The sequence below is a fragment of the Lepisosteus oculatus genome, chromosome 14 (genome assembly GCF_040954835.1).
Source record: "Lepisosteus oculatus isolate fLepOcu1 chromosome 14, fLepOcu1.hap2, whole genome shotgun sequence".
In the NCBI taxonomy this organism is placed as follows: Eukaryota; Metazoa; Chordata; class Actinopteri; order Semionotiformes; family Lepisosteidae; genus Lepisosteus; species Lepisosteus oculatus.
In genome coordinates, this window is record NC_090709.1 from 57,375,322 (window position 1) to 57,394,645 (window position 19,324).

General features: G+C 41.7%; 3 non-coding genes across 3 annotated transcripts; all 3 read right to left on the bottom strand.

Annotated features, from left to right (window-relative positions):
* Positions 1-412: 412 nt before the first annotated feature.
* On the bottom strand, positions 413-486 carry trnat-agu (transfer RNA threonine (anticodon AGU)). The gene has a single exon. It is a non-coding gene; the product is annotated as a tRNA-Thr (tRNA).
* Positions 487-4,600: 4,114 nt separating this feature from the next.
* On the bottom strand, positions 4,601-4,672 carry trnaa-cgc (transfer RNA alanine (anticodon CGC)). The gene has a single exon. It is a non-coding gene; the product is annotated as a tRNA-Ala (tRNA).
* Positions 4,673-16,905: 12,233 nt separating this feature from the next.
* On the bottom strand, positions 16,906-16,979 carry trnay-gua (transfer RNA tyrosine (anticodon GUA)). The gene has a single exon. It is a non-coding gene; the product is annotated as a tRNA-Tyr (tRNA).
* Between the last annotated feature and the right edge of the window lie 2,345 nt (positions 16,980-19,324).

The window sequence follows — 19,324 nt, forward strand, 5'->3', positions numbered from 1 at the left end:
CAATATTTCTGCTGTCTCCCGAGAAACACAAGCGTGGAGTAAAATCATATTAAATAACACAACACATCTATTAATTTAACACCCAGATGTGACAGAACACATGTAAGACTTACACACAGCTTTTAATATGCTCTAGTGAATTTGCAGGTGTCCTGGGGAGGGAAGAGAACTGATATTAAGGAAATACATATTTAAAGGGGATGTAAGTCTTAAATGTGTTTTGTCACATCTGGGTGTTAACTGAATAATTGTTTAGCATTATTTATTGTGTTTTGACTCTATACTTGTGTTTCTCAGGAGACAGCAGAAATATTGATGTTTACATTTCTATTCACATTCCCGGTGATATTGACTGAGGTAATGCAGAAGCATGTTCTCTATAACAATAAACGGTGCGAGAAGACAGGAAGAAAGGCACCGCTAGGATTTGAACCCAGGATCTCCTGTTTACTAGACAGGCGATTTAACCAACTAAGCCACGGCGCCGACAGAATCCTCCTCTTTTACTGCGACTTGGACACACCGCTCTGAGACACCTGCGTTCAGTAAGCGCTGAGTCGGCTGGCTGAGCACGTTGCCTCCTTTACATTCAATAGGAGCCCCGACACTAAGAGAAACGTATAGAAATGGGTTTTATCCGGCACTTTTCATGTCCAATGCGCTTGACATCTCCCACGGGCGACAATGTTCATTTACGACACCTTTCTTTCTTCTTTCAGCAGGAGTACAATAATGGCAACAACACGTTTGGAGTTCGGCATTTCATTTAGTCTGCGGAAACATCGTATAGGAATGAACTGCCTGAGATAAAAGAGTAATTGCGGCTTCAGATTTTGTTTTTACAGAGCATTGCGTTGTTCTACTCATGCTGACTACACGCTTTAAATTTGTCATTTACTGCAAGCGTTGCTTTTCCAGGTTTTTCTGAAATTCCTCGCATTTGAGCCAGCACTAAAACATTTCATTCCCGTCGCTGAATACATCGTGGAAACGGTATTTGCAACGGAATGCTGTCACACATGAAACATTTTCGTTATTCGGTTCTGAAGTTTGAAAATGAAAATAAAACGGGGGTCACTTCATAGGCTTGAAAGAAGTCCAAGCAGCATAAAACCCCGCGAATTCTTACAAAGGCTGCACCTTTCTTCTGCTGCTTTTATAAATCTGCCTTAAACATTTGAATGCATACCTTACCGGTGCTAATCACATTCACGTGTTTACGAAGCTTTTTTCTGTCCGTTATGTTTTTGCTAAGCAGTTTCTCAGTTTTCCTCGTACTGTGATTGTCAGCGAGCACAACAAGACTGAAACAGTGTAAAGGCAGGTAAAAAAGTCAGGGTAAAACGCCTGATTGTCGGGAGTGGGATTTGAACCCGTGCCTCTATTTGGAGAGCGAAACACAAAGCTTATAAGACACGAATCTGTGAATTTGCTGTTTTAAACCGCTCAACTATCCTGAAGAAATGGGCGCGGATTGTATCAGTCACATCCGATTTTCCGTAAATTTAGGACGATTGATACAACTGGACGAACAATTTGTGGCGTTTAGCATGACATGGAAAACGTCACCGGAGCGTTCGGGTCCGGACTACAAGACTCAGAAACAGTTTTTACCCCCGCACTATCAAACTATTAAACTCCCAGCCTCTCTCACTCTCTCCTCACCTCTCACCTATGACCTGAACCTCACAGTGCCTTCTTTCTTACCAAAAACCTAAACACACATTGAAAATCTACCTCTACCTTACATGTCAAAAGCTCACTCCCCATCATTTCTATCCCTTTATTCCATTCTTTTGATGCATGTTTTTGCACATAACCTGTTACCTTTTTGTTGTTTTGCACACTGCCCATTGTTTTTTTTTGCACATCGGCTGTTGTTTCTGTCTTTCTAGCATTTCGTTATACCATATACCTGTGTATGAGTATAATGACAATAAACTTGGACTTGAACTTGAACTTGACATAGTCTTGCAGGCAGTATATTATTTTATCGTTTACTCGTTTAAAAAAACATGGTCTTCTTGTTCCTAAGTCAGATTTTTAGTGCTTTCGAACGTTACTTCCAACCTGGACTGACAGCTCACCCGATCTGTTTGTGATCAGACCATGGAGTCGGGGGCTGTACCAAGCGCACGTTCCTTCCCAATGCTGAGGCGATCATTCAGAAGATGGTTGTGAAGAGAGACAAGCTTTGTCGACTGAAAAACAAGGCAGGATATGCAAGAATACTAATCACTGGTGACAGTTATGCTCTCTTACTATTGAGACTCCTACATTGCGAGTTTTTTTGAAGACTTTGAAACTAAAGGAAAGTGGAGACAAATGAAACAGGCACGGGTGGGGTGAACCCACGATCTTCGGTTTACAAAACCGACGCCTTACCACTTGGCCACCGCACCTTCGAGGAAATATGGGAATAATGTTGTTCAAATTATTTTTTTCTGAATCTGGTTTACATCGCCTGGAGGTTGCAACAACAATAAAAGGGATACTTAACAAGGAGATACGCTGTAGCAGTGCGACTCCAACAGATGCTCCTGAAGAGGCTGGAGGTTTAAGCCAGCTCCTTAGAGCACTCGGCCACGTTACTCTCAACAGCGGCTCTTCAGCTCTTGTTGTTTGACCTAGTGGTTTTATAACGCGTGGAATTGACCGCAGCTTCGTTTTCAGAGATGCTTTCTCTCACGTGGTGAAATCTCGACCTCTTTGGCATCTCTGGCTATAGTTCTTCTGTAGAGCAGGCTTTCACACCTCTGCTTTTAGTGCCCTTGAAGTCATTTTATTTTTACAGGAAGACGCATTCCCTAACGATCTCTCCTGTTTTAGAAATGCTTCATAAGGCGTGTTTGATTCAACGGACAAACAGTATACTAATTGTACAATGCAGATTTATGCGGCATTCGTACTGGATTTGAGTGGGATTCTGAAATACTTCTTGCAAAGGTATTCAGACTTTCTTGAACCTATAATAAAAAAACAGACCTGAAACTCCCTAACTTCCAATCTCTGATGTTGCTGTCCTTAAACTCGGACGTGATGCTCTGCAGACGTGTGCATAATGTCCTGTTTTCTTACAGTGTAGACATTTTGCTGTTCACGCTCCGCATTCATCTGCTTTGTGCACTGTTAGTCCGCACCTGTAACATGTAATGTCAGCCGTCCCCTGTTCTTCTATATCTCTAGCATGACTGCGTCCGGCTGCTCGGCTTTTGTTTGTAAAGTTTGAGCGACCGCCCCGTTCAGTGTCACTTTGTCACTGTGGTCAGAAAGCATTCTTGATTCTGCTTGAGCTGCTTCATGAATTCTAGCGACTGTAAGAGCTCTTTCTAAAGTCAGCCCTTCCTCCTGCAGCAATTTATAGTCTCTTATGTGCACATTTTTCCACAAGTTGATATCTTAACATGTCAGTTTCCAATACTCCAAAGTCACAAGATTTAGCCAGTTCTCTTAGTGCAGTCACAAAAGCAACAACAGATTCGTCCTGAGACTAAGTTCTCTGCCTAAATTTATGCCGTTCCAAAACCACATTTCTCCGCGGTGTAAAGTAAGCGTCTAAGGCAGCTGCAGTCTGTTCATATGTACCTTTTTCTCCAGGGAGGTTGGCGAAAATCCGCTGCACGGGAGCCCCGATACAGTGCAGTAGTGTAGCCCGTCTCACGGCATCCTGAGCTTCTGTAGATCCACTGGCTATTTAAAAAAATCTGTACGACTCCATCCATATCTTGTATTCCGTATACAAATACGGAGGTCCGAGGTTCAGTAGAAATGGTGGAAAAAGCTGAGCATAAGCAAAGCTTCTCGGCGCGGCTACCATATCTTCCATGGCGAAAGCTAAACGAAAAGTCCGAAAATTCAGAAGTTCGTTTCTACCAGCAAGAGAACTAAAATCAGCAGTGTTCCGCTCGCTTTGAGTCCGTTAACCATTCATCTCTCGTCGCCATAAATGTTGTGTATCTTAATAAAGAGACGTTTTCATATTATTTTAACATATCCTTCGCTTATGTTCTTTTAACTCTAGGGTTCAGGATCCAAACCCAGGTGCGGACGGTTGTGTTTCTTGAATCTCTTGTAATCATCAAAAGTCGATGTGTAGTCCTTCAGTACTTTCTCCAGTTGTGCCATGGATATTTTATACGTTCAATACTTGTCATGCTCTTTTGCATTTTCCTTAACAAACGGAAAAAGTTCAAAGTGTGCTTATGGCTTTGCTTCACATCTACACGACAGCACTTGTAACAGTACAGGACACGCAGTGAGGAGTTCGTGAAGCTTTCAGTTTAATGCGGAGTTCAGAAGGAGGATTCGCTCGCTGAATGATCTCTCAGGAAATCCCGGGTGAGATTCAACAGGTGTTTTCTGCAACAGCCATGACAAGTGTGAAGCAATCTCAGGATTTCCTGAATTTGAACTAAATTATTAGTTCAAATAATTTAGGATTTAACAGAACTAAAAGAGGTACATTTAAAACAGCAGCGCAACTCTGCAGCACGTCGAGTGTGCCTGCATTTATTTGTGTAAACCTGGCTCTCTCTGAACACAAGCAAAGAGTTCTCACTCACCAGAAGATTGCGATGTGAGTACTGTAATATAAAGCACCTGGAGATGCCAGGGATTGAACCCGGGACCTCATACATGCGAAGCATGCGCTCTACCACTGAGATACATCCCCGATGAAAAAGTTTACGGAACAGACTAAGAGATGTGCAAATGCTCACTGATCACACCACTCATGAAGAATGCCTGCAGTTTCCCACTTTCGCGTTTCTTCTACTACAGAGTAAATTCATAGGAATGAAAAAATAAGGAAGGAAAAATAATGGCATCGAAGCTTCAAGAGACTGTGCACAAATTAATCTGTTATTTTTACATCCAGTTACATGGGCGACGGTGGTTGATTCCCAGACGGGGGAGTGCTTTTTTTCTACCTCCTTACTCGACTGTCTTTCAATTCTATTTTATTTGTAAGCTTTTTGCATCTTTTAAGTGCTCTTGATTAAACTATGCATAGAAAAACAGCAGTGCTGATGATTTAATGTAAAAGGGTGAAAGGACGCCCCAACCACAGGAATGGTAACAGGAAGGATCGTGTTCTTATTTAATATGTCCTTTTGAGGTGTCTTGTCAATGCACACAGGCGGTAGAGCTGAATAATTTACTTTTAGTGGTGTTTTTAAACAAAGATGGAACACGTTCTTTCTATACCAGGAAGAAAGGAGCAGACTTTACCTTTTTAGAGGCAAAAATGACACCTTATCAAAGCTAATATTAATTAAAATGACATCACAACAAAAGAGTGGAGCGTTGAGTGAATAAAGCCTTGAGTGGAGCCTTGAGCTTTCATTGGACGTCTGTGTCTCCATAACTTTGTAGGTGAGAGAGAGGAGTGTGATAATTTGCAGGTGCTTCTCGGAAGTGCGTTGGTGGTACAGGCGCCTTCCAAATAATTGAGTCAGGTTTGAATCCCAGCCAGTGCAAACCCAAATCTTTTCAAGATAATCTGTGGTCCGCTAACACATCTTTTGAAACACTACAACAGGTAACACCCGTGTGAAACATCATGAGCATCTGTTAAACCTCTCTACCTGCCCGTTCCTCACAGAGACATGACGAGGGTCTAAGGGGACATTTTGAGCCGAAGAAACATTTTATCATTCCGTACTTTCCTGTGCAGTCAGGCCAGTTCCACTTTAACTGCGCCTGACAACGGAGGTCGTTTTGAAAACAACGAGAGTAAAGGCACACTGCACGTCTGCAGAACATCACGTCCGAGTTTAAGGACAGCAACATCAGAGATTGGAAGCTAGGGAGTTTCAGGTCTGTGTTTTTATTATAGGTTCAAGAAAATCTGAATACCTTTTCAAGAAGTATTTCAGAATCCCAGTCAAAGACAGTACGAATGCCGCATAGATCTGCATTGTACAATTAGTATACTGTTTGTCCGTTGAATCAAACACGCCTTATGAAACATTTCTAAAACAGGAGAGATCGTTAGGGAATGCGTCTTCCTGTAAAAATAAAATGACTTCAAGGGCACTATAAGCAGAGGTGTAAAAGCCTGCTCTACAGAAGAACAAAAGCCAGAGATGCCAAAGAGGTCGAGATTTCACCACGTGAGAGAAAGCATCTCAGAAAACGAAGTTGCGGTCGTTTCCACACGTTATAAAACCACTAGGTCAAACAAGAGCTGAACAGCCGCTGTTGAAAGTAACACAGCCGAGCGCTCTAAGGAGCTGGCTTAAACCTTGAGCCTCTTCAGGAGCATCTGTTGGAGTCACACTGCTACAGCGTATCTCCTTGTTAAGTATCCCTTTTATTGTTGTTGCAACCTCCAGGCGATGTAAACCAGATTCAGAAAAAAAATAATTTGAACAACATTATTCCTATATTTGCTTGAAGGTGCCATGGCCAAGTGGTAAGGTGTTGGTCTCGTAAACCGAAGGGTGTGGTTTCAAACCCCACCTGTGCCTGTTTCAAAGTCTTCAAAAAAACTAGCAATGTGGGAGTCTCAATATTAAGAGAACATAACTGTTGCCAGTGATTAGTGCATATCCTGTCTTGATCTTTAGTCAACAAAGCTTGTCTCTCTTCACACCCATCTTCCGAATGATCGCCTCAGCATTGGGAAGGAACGTGCGCTTGGTACAGCCCCCCCTCCATGGTCTGATCACAAACAGATCCGGTGAGACGTCAGTCCAGGTTGGAAGTAACTAAAGCACTAAGAATCTGACTTAGGAACGAGAAGACCGTGTTTTTTTAAACGAGTAAATAAAATAGTATAAAATAATATACTGCCTGCAAGACTAAGTCAAGTTCAAGTTCAAGTTTATTGTCATTATACTCATACGCAGGTATATGGTATAACGAAATGCTATTTAGCTAGTTCTCGGACATAAGTAGTACAAAGAAAAAAACACAACAACAATACAATTGTATAACAAAAGAAAGGCAGAGACAACAGCTGATGTGCAAAAAACAACAACAGGCAGTGTGCAAAACAACAAAAATGTAACAGGTTATGTGCAAAAACATGCATCAAAAGAATGAAATAAAGGGATAGAAATGATGGGGAGTGAGCTTTTGACATGTATGGGAGAGGTAGATTTTCAATGTGTGTTTGGGTTTTTGGTAAGAAAGAAGGCACTGTGAGGTTCAGATCATAGGTGAGAGGTGAGGAGAGAGTGAGAGAGGCTGGGAGTTTAATAGTTTGATAGTGCGGGGATAAAAACTGTTTCTGAGTCTGGTAGTCCGGACCCGAATGCTCCGGTACCGTTTTCCATGTCATGCTAAACGCCACAAATTGTGTTCGTCCAGTCGTATCAATCGTTCCAAAGTTACGGAAAATCGGATGCGACTGGTGCAATCAGCACCCATTTTTTCAGGATAGTCGAGCGGTTTAAAACAGCAAATTCACAGATTTGTGTCTTTTAAGCTTTGTGTTTCGCTCTCCAAATAGAGGCACTTGTTCAAATCCCACTCCCGACAGTCAGGCGTTTTACCCTGTCTTTTTTACCTGCCTTTACACTGTTTCAGTCTTGTTGTGCTCACTGACAATCACAGTACGAGGGAAACGGAGAAACTGCTTAGCAAAAACATAACGGACAGAAAAAAGCTTTGTAAACACGTGAATGTGATTAGCAGCAGTAAGGTATGCATTCAAATGTTTAAGGTTTATTTATAACAGCAGCAGAAGAAAGGTGCAGCACAATGCAATTTGTGAGAATTCGCGGGTTTTTATACTGCTTGGACTTCTTTCAAGCCTATGAAGTGACCCCCGTTTTATTTTCATTTTCAAACTTCAGAACCGAATAACAAAAAGGTTTCATGTGTGACAGCATTCCGTTGCAAATACCGTTTCCACGATGTATTCAGCGACGGGAATGAAATATTTTAGTGCTGGCTCAAATGCGAGGAATTTCAGAAAAACCTGTAAAAGCAACGCTTGCAGTAAATGACAAATCTAAAGCGTGTAGTCAGCATGAACAGAACAACGCAATGCTCTGTAAAAACGATCTGAAGCCGCAATTACTCTTTTATCTCGGGCAGTTCATTCCGATACGATGTTTCCGCAGAATAAATTAAATGCCGAACTTGCCAAGCAAGTTTAATACTTGCTTGTGAGCCCTAGATAAATTGGCTGCTGCAATTTCAGCAAGCGGAGTTCTGCTCAGCTGCCTGTAGTACACATTGCTGATTCCTTTTGTGAGGGCACGGGCAAACTTTCAACGATAAGGCTGACGTGCCTGTCGAAATTGTGTTTCCCTTTCACTGTGTTGTATTTGCCCTACTAGTACAACATCAATTGTGATGTCATCATTGCCCATTGGTTTGTCTTGTTGTCATTGTGTATTTTACATTACAGGAACTGAAAGTACTGAACTGAAGGTACTGAAGGTAGGAACTGAAAGTACAGACTGCTTTAATTATAAGAAAGTTTTTTTTCTGCTGTTCTCTTTCCTGATGTATTGGTATTTGAAGGCTATTGGGCAGCAAGGATTTATCTTCCTGAACTCTCTATATAAGATATGGGTCCATGATCATCTTAGTTTAGATGTACCTTTTAAAAGTGGTATTATTCTCCATTGTTCAGCCTTCAGACATACTTGGAAAGTTTTAGGCACAGACATAATCTTTCTTAATCCCCTTTTATCCTGAGGTGATGTCCCAGGTAAGCTTTCCCCCTGGGAATATTCACTGTGCTCTTCAGGCTTTTTTTCTGATTCTACACAGATTTTTTCTCCTTCAAACATGTCACCACTGTCTGTGCTGCCGTGTGCAGCCCATGCATCTTCTGTATCTCCTGATGAACTTCTGAGCTCTGTGTTGCCTTCCAAACTATGTCTCTCACTTTGACTTGAAATATGGACTATAGATTGTATACTGTCATCTGGTTTTGAATCCTTACCAATACTCACCTCCTTCTGAGCCCTAAGCACTTGGATTCTTACTTTTTTTCTATCTTCATGCCAAATCACTGATAACCATTTCCTGTTGCTGGAGCAATCCTCTCCAAGGACTCTGTTTGACAGTGTTGACCACATATTGTCATGCCACCTAATTTTTTTTTCTAGCTTAAAAAACTTCAGAAATTCTTTGATCTCATCCCTACTCCACAAGCCACAGGTCTGGCCTCCTACTTCTCTGTCCTCCTTTAACATGTGGCATTGCCAAAAATCTGAAAAATAGGGAACACATCTGAATGAAGTGGAAACATAATTGAAATTCAACTCCCAATGGATGTTAATAGTGTAGGAGTGCAACAGATGTACAAATCCATTCAATGTTTTTATTTCTGTGTTTAATTTTTGAGGGACCCTATATTTTGATATAGCATCAATCACAAAACAGCATTCTGTCAATGTCAAGACCACCAGCCAACTGGTGGAGATCAACATGTGTTAATCCACCAGGACATTCTCTACTGTGCGGCAAGCAGCACTGTTTTAACCATTCAAACCCGCTTCCCGCTACTCGGTATTGAGTCTTCTCTTTGAGAGCTCTACCTCGCGTTTACTCTGAATCTCGCTTACTGGTTATGGACTCTCTTTTGCCTCTCGACCTTGGACCTCGCCTGACGTTCTGGATTGTTCGCCTGTCTCAATAACTACTTACATCAGCACAGGATCTGCATACCTTTTCACTGAGGATTTCTGACAGTCACAGCCATATAAAAAACTAGAAAGGAAGTATGTGTTTCTTAAAAAAAAATACCCCCAAAATTGTTTTTGTTTTTTTTAAAGTCAACATATCTGGGTTGTGTTTGCAAGATTTTTAAAAATTGCAAAGTTTGTGTGGGTATGATTGTAAAAAATCAAATCATAACTGAAGAAAGCTCCATGGTCAAAACATTGTGTTTTCTTCTTCTCTTTTCAGCATGGAATAAACCTATTACTTGTTCCTTGGAGATTACCATGTGCCAATAAGATATGATCACTGTATTGACCATATACAATTTCTTGCATTAGGAATTCCTATTTTGCATACCCCAGCTTGCTCTCCTTGAGACACACATACAGGGAGAGAAGCTGGGGGTCAGAGCACAGGGTCAGCCATCTATACGGCACCCCTGGAGCAGTTGGGGTTAAGGGCCTTGTTCAGGAGCCCAACGGAGTAGGTGTCAGCCCTGTCCCGTCCCTAGTTTCCGGTCTGCTGTCCTTCTGGTCTTTCTCTTTCCCTTGGGCTATATATTCTGGGTCTTGCACTCTGTCCTCACTCAGCATTGACGTTCGGATGTCCTGAGACCCGCCTAGCACCAGGGCGCCCCACGTCCACTCCCTGAGGGCATAGGTTTCTATACGGCATTCCTGAACTCTTTGCACTAATGAGCCCGGGCCTTTTTCCCGTCTTGCCACTACGCATATGGTGTCGTCTTTTTCCGCTCTCCTGCTCCCCACGGTGAGTCCCTTTGGACGTCCGTGACAGTAGGATTCCTCTGCCGACTGTGGGATGTAAACCAGCAACCTTCCAGCCACAGGTGCAGATCCTTAGCCACAGAGCCACCGCTCTGCCAAATGTGCCAATTCTTTAAAGGAAGTCCAAAAAAATGCTAATTTATTTTTAAAAATAGTTGCTGTAAATAACATCGGTGGCTATTGAAGAGTACATACAAGCACAGAGACAAGTTAATAAACTTGGAATGACTACTTACAGCTCTGGAAAGTCCGAAGATATTGTTTCTGGTTGTTTAGGAACAAGTAATAGGTTTATTCCATGCTGAAAAAAAAAGAAGAGAGAAAACAATGTTTCGGCTGTGGAGCCTTCTTCAGGTGTGAGAAAGAGAAGGCAGTAGGCAAAGGTAATGTAGTGGGAGAACAAAGGCTGGGAGGGAGGAGGAGTGAGAGATGGGAGCAGGGGACAGAAAGAGAGGGCAATCAAGAGGTGTGAAGTCAGAATAGGTGTTGAGAGGTGTGAAATACAACTTCCAATGAATGGAGAAAATTTAGTAGAATAGTAGTCTGTTGTTTAGAGAAGGGGGAAGGTGTGATCCTAGTTGCAGGATAAGTTTGGTTTCGGTAGTCTTTCTAATGTATGAGTTCAGAAAACCATCTTTGAGAACACAGACGGAGAGATTAGAGTGGTCATGGCCATCAGAGGTGAAATGAGAAACAATGGTTTTTGGAGAGATCTTCAATCTTCACAGCCCTGACATGTTCTCTGAAGCGGTCTCCAAGTCTCCTTCCTGTTTCTCCAATATAGAGAGAAACTGGGCATTTACTGCAAGAGATACAGTAAATAAGGTTGCTGGAGGTACAAGATGCCATCTGGGTGATCCAGAATTGTCCTGAGGGGCCTTGAATGAGTGTGGTGTTGGATGTGTACTTGCAGGCGATACAGCGAGCTCTGTTGCAGGGGAAAGTACCTGGTGTGGATGGTTGCTGAGAGCGGTCAAGGGAGCTGTGAAAACGAAGGTTGCGCAGATTAGGTGATTGGCGATATGAGATGATGGGGCGGTCAGAAAAGAGGGCCCCAATGGAGGAATCATCCTGTAGGATGGAAAAGTTGTCGTTAACAGTCCTGGGGATAGGAAGTGTGTTAGGGAAGCACCAAAGGAATGCGGTTGTTATGGTGGGAGTTCCTGATTGGGTTGATGGTCCGAGGGGTGTTTTTGGCTCGGGCAAAGGCCCTGTCAATAACACTGCTGGGGTATCCTCTGTTGATGAAAAAGGAGTAGATTTTGAGGGTTTGATTCTGGAAGTCGATGTCGTTGCTGCATATTTGTTGTAGCCGAAGGAACTGTGAAAAAGGGAGAGAATTTTTAGTATGTTTGGGGTGAAAACAAGAGATAGCTGTGTGAATCCGTGGGTTTGTAATAAACAGAAGTGGAGAGTCTGGGGTAGTTGATGGAGAAGTTGATGTCCAGAAACGGAAGAGTAGTGGAAGATATGTTAACCATATATTTGAGGGACAGGTGGAAGTTGGTGAAATGGTGCAGGAAGCACTTAAGCTGATCGTTGGAGCATGTGGCGGCACTGACGCAGTCATCAATATATCGCTTGTAGAGGTCAGGGACATAGCCAGTGTAGGAAGCGAAGAAGCGTTCTTCTACCCAGCCAACAAAGATATTGGCATAGCTGGGTCCCATTCTGGTGCCCATGGCAACTCCACTCACCTGTTGGTAAAAAAGATTATTGAAGGAGAATGCGTTCATTCTGAGAACCAGTGTTTCTGGTTGTTGTCCTTTAATTGATCTGGCACCGAAACATTAATCCTAAACAGTCAAACAAGTCCATGTGATGAAAACCCTTATGCTCTTTAATGTTTTTTTACGCACTAATTTCCCCCCCTCCCACTCATCAGCTTTTGGATGAGATATTCTGACCACTGTATAAGATCAGAAGCAGTAGAAGAAACGGGCTTCTTTTCTGCTTATTTAACACACTCCTAATGCAAACAACACATTACGAGGACAACGGAAAGGTTGCACCAAATGGGATCAAGCAATTTAAAACATATGTTCAGGGTACAGGAAAGTTGTTATAGAGATGAATGGTATTCATGAAACAAATAATGTTGCAAAAAACTTTGCCAAAAGTCACAACCCATTTAACATTCATCAGACAGGTTGAATCAGTTGGATATCTCTTAGGTTCAAAATGCACTCAACGGCTGTATAATGCAAGCTCAAGAGTCAAAAGAACAGTAGTGAACTACAGTTCTTACAATAATAAACAGCCATTTGATCTTGTGAATGATCTATCATACACCCTTGAAATGATGTTACAGATTTGGAAGTTTGCACAGCTTGTAGTCTTTCTAACTCCATGAGACACACAGACAGGGAGAGAAGCTGGGGGTCAGAGCGCAGGGTCGGCCACTGTGCTCTTGTGCCAAACAGGTCATACAAAGACTGCCATTCCTTATATCTTTCCCTGAACCTGTGTGTCACTTCCTCACCTTCCAGAAGCAAAATATCGAGCTTCCACACACCCTTCCCCACAGTAACAGCCGTTGGAATAAAAATTATACATGACAGCAGACAGTGGTCAGAGAAAAAAAAACAGGGGTTAGGCCTGTGGTCTTACAAGTAAAATCACGTATCAAAACAAAATGCGTGAGGCTTGGGTCCCATTAGACTAGTGCCATGTGAAACCTGCCCTCCCCTGACTATGAAGTTTGAAGCCATCTTTCAGTTTAAAATCTTTACATAATGTTTGCAATAATATTGATGATTTATCAAATTGGACCCGTCTCTCGCCCCTCATTCTGCCTTCTCTTTCTAAAAGAGAATTAAAATCCCCAGCTAAAACCACTGGTTCCCATCCCAATAAATATACTCAGTTCCTGAATTAGGACATATCTGTCATGTGAGCAACTCAGACAATATATATTTAAGAGTTTAAATTAGACATTCATGAAACCCAGATACACCACCAGTGCTCTCCCTGGTTTCATTACAGGGTGCTGACGTACCTCTACCATCTTATTTTTAATTAGAACAGCTATACCGTCAGATTTATTTTCTTTGGACCCACTCCAGATTGATGGGCCCAATGTCCACAGTTCTTCCATATCCTCATAGCAGTTTTTAAAGGGTAACCCACACTCCTGTAACAACACAATATCAGCATTTACCTTCCTCACAAATGATAGTATAGTCCTTGCCCTTAACTTGGAGCGAATGCTTCTCACATTTATTGACACAATATTAAGAGCCATACTTAAAGTAGGACCAGGGGAGACTAAAAGCTCTGGCTACAATCATTCAGTAGGTGACACCTACCCAACAGGCCTCCCCCCCCCTTTTGCTTTAATTGTCTCCTCCTCCACCACCCCCACAATCCATAGGATATTTCACCACCTGCCCTCCTTGAGTCTTTGGTTCTAAAGCTTGGTCAGTAAGATCACATATATTGGAGACATCTAAACCCATGGGAGAACCTACCTGAGGACTCGGAAAATGATCTTCTCTCACTCTTCTACTCGGAGTTCAATCATTTTCTAAATCCAATGTCTCTTTTAGACTGCACCCTCTGTTCTGTACATTTCATTTGAGCACTTTCAGTCTCCACAGGTGGCAGGCTATTGGAAGAGCAATGGTCTTCCCAGTTTTGTTCTATTTGCAAAGGAATTTGGACAGTCTTTAAACACATGACCTTCACACTCACAGAGATTACATTTCCTCGCGCTTGTACATTCAGTATATGCATGTCCAATTTCCTTGCACTTACCACACACCACCTTTGTACAGGCATCCACAAAGTGACCCATCTCCCCACATCTCCTGTACGGTTTTGGCTGCCCTTGGTAGAACACAAGGCCTCTATTTTCACCTAATTCAATCAAAGAAGGAATGCGTTTAAATCCACCATAACCATTTTTTGTCTTCATGCAATGAAACAGGTACTCTCCATGCACAGTTCCAGATGCCATCATCATCCAAGACTTTCTGAAGCTCACCTTTCACTAAACAATACTTAGACAACCATGTCACAACATCTTCCTTCATCACCATCTCATTAAACATGCAAACAGTCACAGTTCTATTAATTAATAATAATTGCTTACACATATATAGCACTTTTCTGGACACTCCACTCAAAGTGCTTTACAGGTAATGGGGACTCCCCTCCACCACCACCAACAATGTGCAGCATCCACCTGGATGATGCGACGGCAGCCATAGTGCACCAGAACGCTCACCACACATCAGCTATCAGTGGGGAGGAGAGCAGAGTAATGTAGCCAATTCATAGAGGGGGATTATTAGGAGGCCATGATTGGTAAGGGCCAATGGGAAATTTGGTCAGGATGCTGGGGTTACACCCCTACTCTTTTCGAGAAACACCCTGGGATTTTTAATGACCACAGAGAGTCAGGACCTCGGTTTTACATCTCATCCGAAGGACGGCACCTGTTTACAGTATAGTGTCACCGTCACTATACTGGGGCATTAGGACCCACACAGACCACAGGTTGAGGGCCCCCTGCTGGCCCAACTAACACCTCTTCCAGCAGCAACCTTGTTTTTTCCCAGGAGGTCTCCCATCCAGGTACTGACCAGGCTCACACCACATTAGAAAGATCCATCAGCTTCTGCCATTCAAACATTCTAATCAGGCCCACATCTTTTTTTCTCCTCTATTTTCATCCAAAATTCTTCCAGTAACTTCACCAAGTGAAACTAATTTCAAAACCAATTCCCTTCAGCAAAGTGATTAAGCATTTGACATCTAATGCCTTAATCCTTTCTGTAACACCTTCCTTGAAAAGCCCAACTGTGAAATATCACCTGAGTGAGCCAACCCTCACCACCCTTATACACCAAACGTGAGCAAAAGTAACGGCGCATGCCGACTCTACAGGTCGCCATGGCCGTTACAAATGTATCAAAAGCAAACTAAACCTAAACCGAAACCTCTGCTGTGCACCAAACCCCCCAAAACCCTATTCCTTTAATCTTACACTTATACAAAAACTCCATTCCCGAATTCTGGGTTTAACCCTTTACATCTCCAACACTGGTTAGAGACTCAGTGTGTCCCAGGCTCAGCAGTTATATAGGACAGGACTCGGCGAGCTGCAGGTGAATTCGTTGTTCTGTGCTCCCCGTGCGGAATGCGCGTCTCCTCCCTCCAGACTCATCAAACCGCCTTCATACTCTACAGCGGGAAAAAAAACTCCCTTTACTGTCATCATACAGTACATCCCTCTTAAATCCCAGAAACACAGAAACTCTGGGGCGTTTCTGTGAGTCAGTACTGGGTTTCTCTGTTCGAGGTTACAAGCAGAAACAATAAAAGCGCTGAAAGCAGGAAGTTATTTCTGCTCGTAGACATAAACATATAAAAATAAATTTTCTGATTCCTAAAACCTAATAAAATCCATGTAAGTCTCCTTTTCGTCCCCAATGCATATAACTGAATATAAACCAGTCAAGTTCAGGTACTTTTCTGATGTATATGAATACACTAGTTCTGGCGCAGCTGTTACAACAAAGATACATTACGAACTTTTTTTTCATACGAGCTCTTGCCGTTTTTAAATTGAATATTTTTTTAATTTCGCTAAATCACACGAAACACCAACAACACTCATCGTAAGCATCTGACCAATCACATTCCTGAATTTTCAAAGTATTTAGTATTTATTTTTAACTTCTTTTTTAATTTTATACACCTGTTTTACATATTTTTGTATTTCCACTTACAATATTTTGGCATATTGTAAGTGGATTGTAACTTCAAATTGATCATTCCTGAGCTTTATAACTGTGTATCATTTCTTTTAACCTTCTTTTAATATTTTTTAATTATTTTTGCATTTTACAGAACTTTTTAAATATATTGTGAGCATTTTAGCATAATTTTAAAATAGGACTATCAGTGCTCCTGACTTTTAAACCTGTATTTCTTCTGACATTAATCTCTGCACCTGCAGATGAGGAGGGAGGTATTTGATTTTAAATTGGTTGATTGGGGGGGGGGGATGTACATTAATTTCCTTGTGTGTATCACCATCAACACCCCTACCACCTCCACCAATCCTAACCTTGTTGTTACTATACCCTCTGACCTTTCCCTTTCACCCCTTTGCATCCTCAGCTAACATATTTTAAAACTACAATAGTATTTATGCTTAAAATTAAGGTAAATATGTCAAAATATCAAAAAATCCAACTGCACAGTGCTATCGTAACAATGCTTGTCAAGTTCTCAAACAAACCTGCATTGTATTTTTAAAATATTTCAGCAGAGGATTCAACTGGAGTACAAATGACGATTCGACGATCATTTTTCTTGGGTGAATATGGTTTTCTGGAGAGTTACGATGTTGGGCATTATTGGACATTTCCTGGTGATCCTGACAGGTGTTAAACACTCGCATTTCTTGCAAATATTAAAATGGCTATGGTTTCGCTGAGAAATCCAATCGACTGAAGACAATGTTTATATCGCAAAAGAAATCCGTCCCTGGGTGGATTCGAACCACCAACCTTTCGGTTTACAGCCGAACGTTCTAACCGATTGCACCACAGACACTGAAGTGTCTTCTCTCGAATCACAAATTTCCGGTAAAAAAAAAATCTCTTACCGTTTATTTTGCCAGCCGGTAATATTTCTTCTGCACTGATAACCAAGAATTAGATTTCATTTTCCGCAAGCTGTGTGAATTTCATCAAAAATAAGTTTTCCAGAAAGGAAATGAACACATGCATTTAACGAAATCAAGCCTTTTGTGATTGCCCAAAATGGTACGTTCTGTACTACAAGAAAGGAAGAAAAACACAGCTGGGATTTGAATTTCGGTTTCTGTGTTTAATAAAGAGGCGCTTTAAGCTACGGTGACAGGACAACCACCACCTTTTACAGCCACTTGGACACACCGCTCTGAGACATCTGCGTTCAGTAAGCACTGAACCTGCTCTCGGAGCAAAGTGCCTCTTTTACATAGCAGCCCCGACACTGAGAAATGAAGAGAACTGGCTTTAATCTGGCATTTTTAATGTCCAATGCGTTTGACATCTCCCAAGGGCAACAGAGTTCTTTTGCGACACTATTTCTTCTTCTTTTTCTTTCTGTACGCTTTGATAAAAACTAGAAATCGTGCAAGGGAAAAATGTACTTTTTTTCATAGAGAAAACGTGCACCAGGAAATGTGTTGAGAAGAAATGATTTAACATGATACGTGACCTAATTTATCGGAGCAATTGCTCACCCAGCAAGGTCTGGAGAGGTTGGAGAGTCTGGTGGATGTGATACAGTGCCTTGCGAAAGTATTCGGCCCCCTTGAACTTTTCAACCTTTTGCCACATTTCAGGCTTCAAACATAAAGATATAAATTTTTTATTTTATGTGAAGAATCACCAACAAGTGGGACACAATTGTGAAGTGGAACGAAATCTATTGGACTTTTGAAACTTTTTTAACTAATAAAAAAATGAAAAGTGGGGCATGCAAAATTATTCGGCCCCCTTGCGTTAATACTTTGTAGAGCCACCTTTTGCTGCGATTACAGCTGCAAGTCGCTTGGGGTATGTCTCTATCAGTTTTGCACATCGAGAGACTGAAATTCTTGCCCATTCTTCCTTGCAAAACAGCTCGAGCTCAGTGAGGTTGGATGGAGAGCGTTTGTGAACAGCAGTTTTCAGCTCTTTCCACAGATTCTCGATTGGATTCAGGTCTGGACTTTGACTTGGCCATTGAAACACCTGGATACGTTTATTTGTGAAACATTCCTTTGTAGATTTTGCTGTATGTTTGGGATCATTGTCTTTTTGTAAGATAAATCTCCGTCCCAGTTTCAGGTCTTTTGCAGACTCCAACAGGTTTTCATCCAGAATGGTCCTGTATTTGGCTGCATCCATCTTATATGTACTTAGGATTATATCAAAAGTACACTGATAGAGCGCGTTAAGATGAGCAGATGTTTTTCACTGCAATTAGATGAGTCTGCAGTCGATTTGGCCAATTTGCTTGTTTACGTTAGATACGAGTTTGAGGGTATGTCCCATGAAGACTTTCTGTTCTGTAAACCACTACCAACAGGATCTACAGGAGAGCACATATTTCAGCTTCTGAATGAATTTATCGAAGAGAATGACCTCGACTTGATAAAATTTGTCTGAGTTTGTACAGACGGTGCTAGAGCAATGACAAGCCGACATAACGGTGCAGTTGCACGAATTAGAGAGGTTGCTCCAGAAATTAATGTACGCATTACAACATCCACCGCGAGACCTTTGCCGTCAAGAAAATGCCTGACGATTTAATATCTGTTAGACTCTGTTGTGAATTGTATCATGGCTCGAAAAATTAATTCACATCTCCTTTGCTCAACTAAATAGGCTCACCCCTCTCACTGAAATGGTGCTTTTTTATTAGTTGTTGTTAATGTTTTTTTTCTGTAAAATACTTTGAGAAGCCACCTTTAAAGGCGCTATATCAAATAAAGTTCATTATTATAATATTTATTTCTGGGGTTCCTATGAGATGATGACTTGTAGGTGGTACTTGGATGCTTTGGTTGGATTAGGGGTGGTACTTGGTCCAAAAAGATTGAGAACCACTGCTGTAGATACTTTATTGATCCCATGAGGGAAATTAATAAAGCTTATCCAGCTGGCTTTTATGTTTAACACTAAATTGCGATCTTGAAACCAAAATAATTAGAAATATGGAACACAACCATTGTTCTCCAAGAAGGAAAGCTGTTTAACACTGACGTCACTCCTTTTTATTTAACCCAGATTGTGAAGACAACTCCACCCTATCAAAGGAAAATGTTGCACAAAAGTTGGAAAGCACACTCTGAATCCATCTGTACTGTATATTTGATTTCCGCGATCCGTTCAAGGCTGCTTGGTGATTCGCAAGCAAGTCATTTC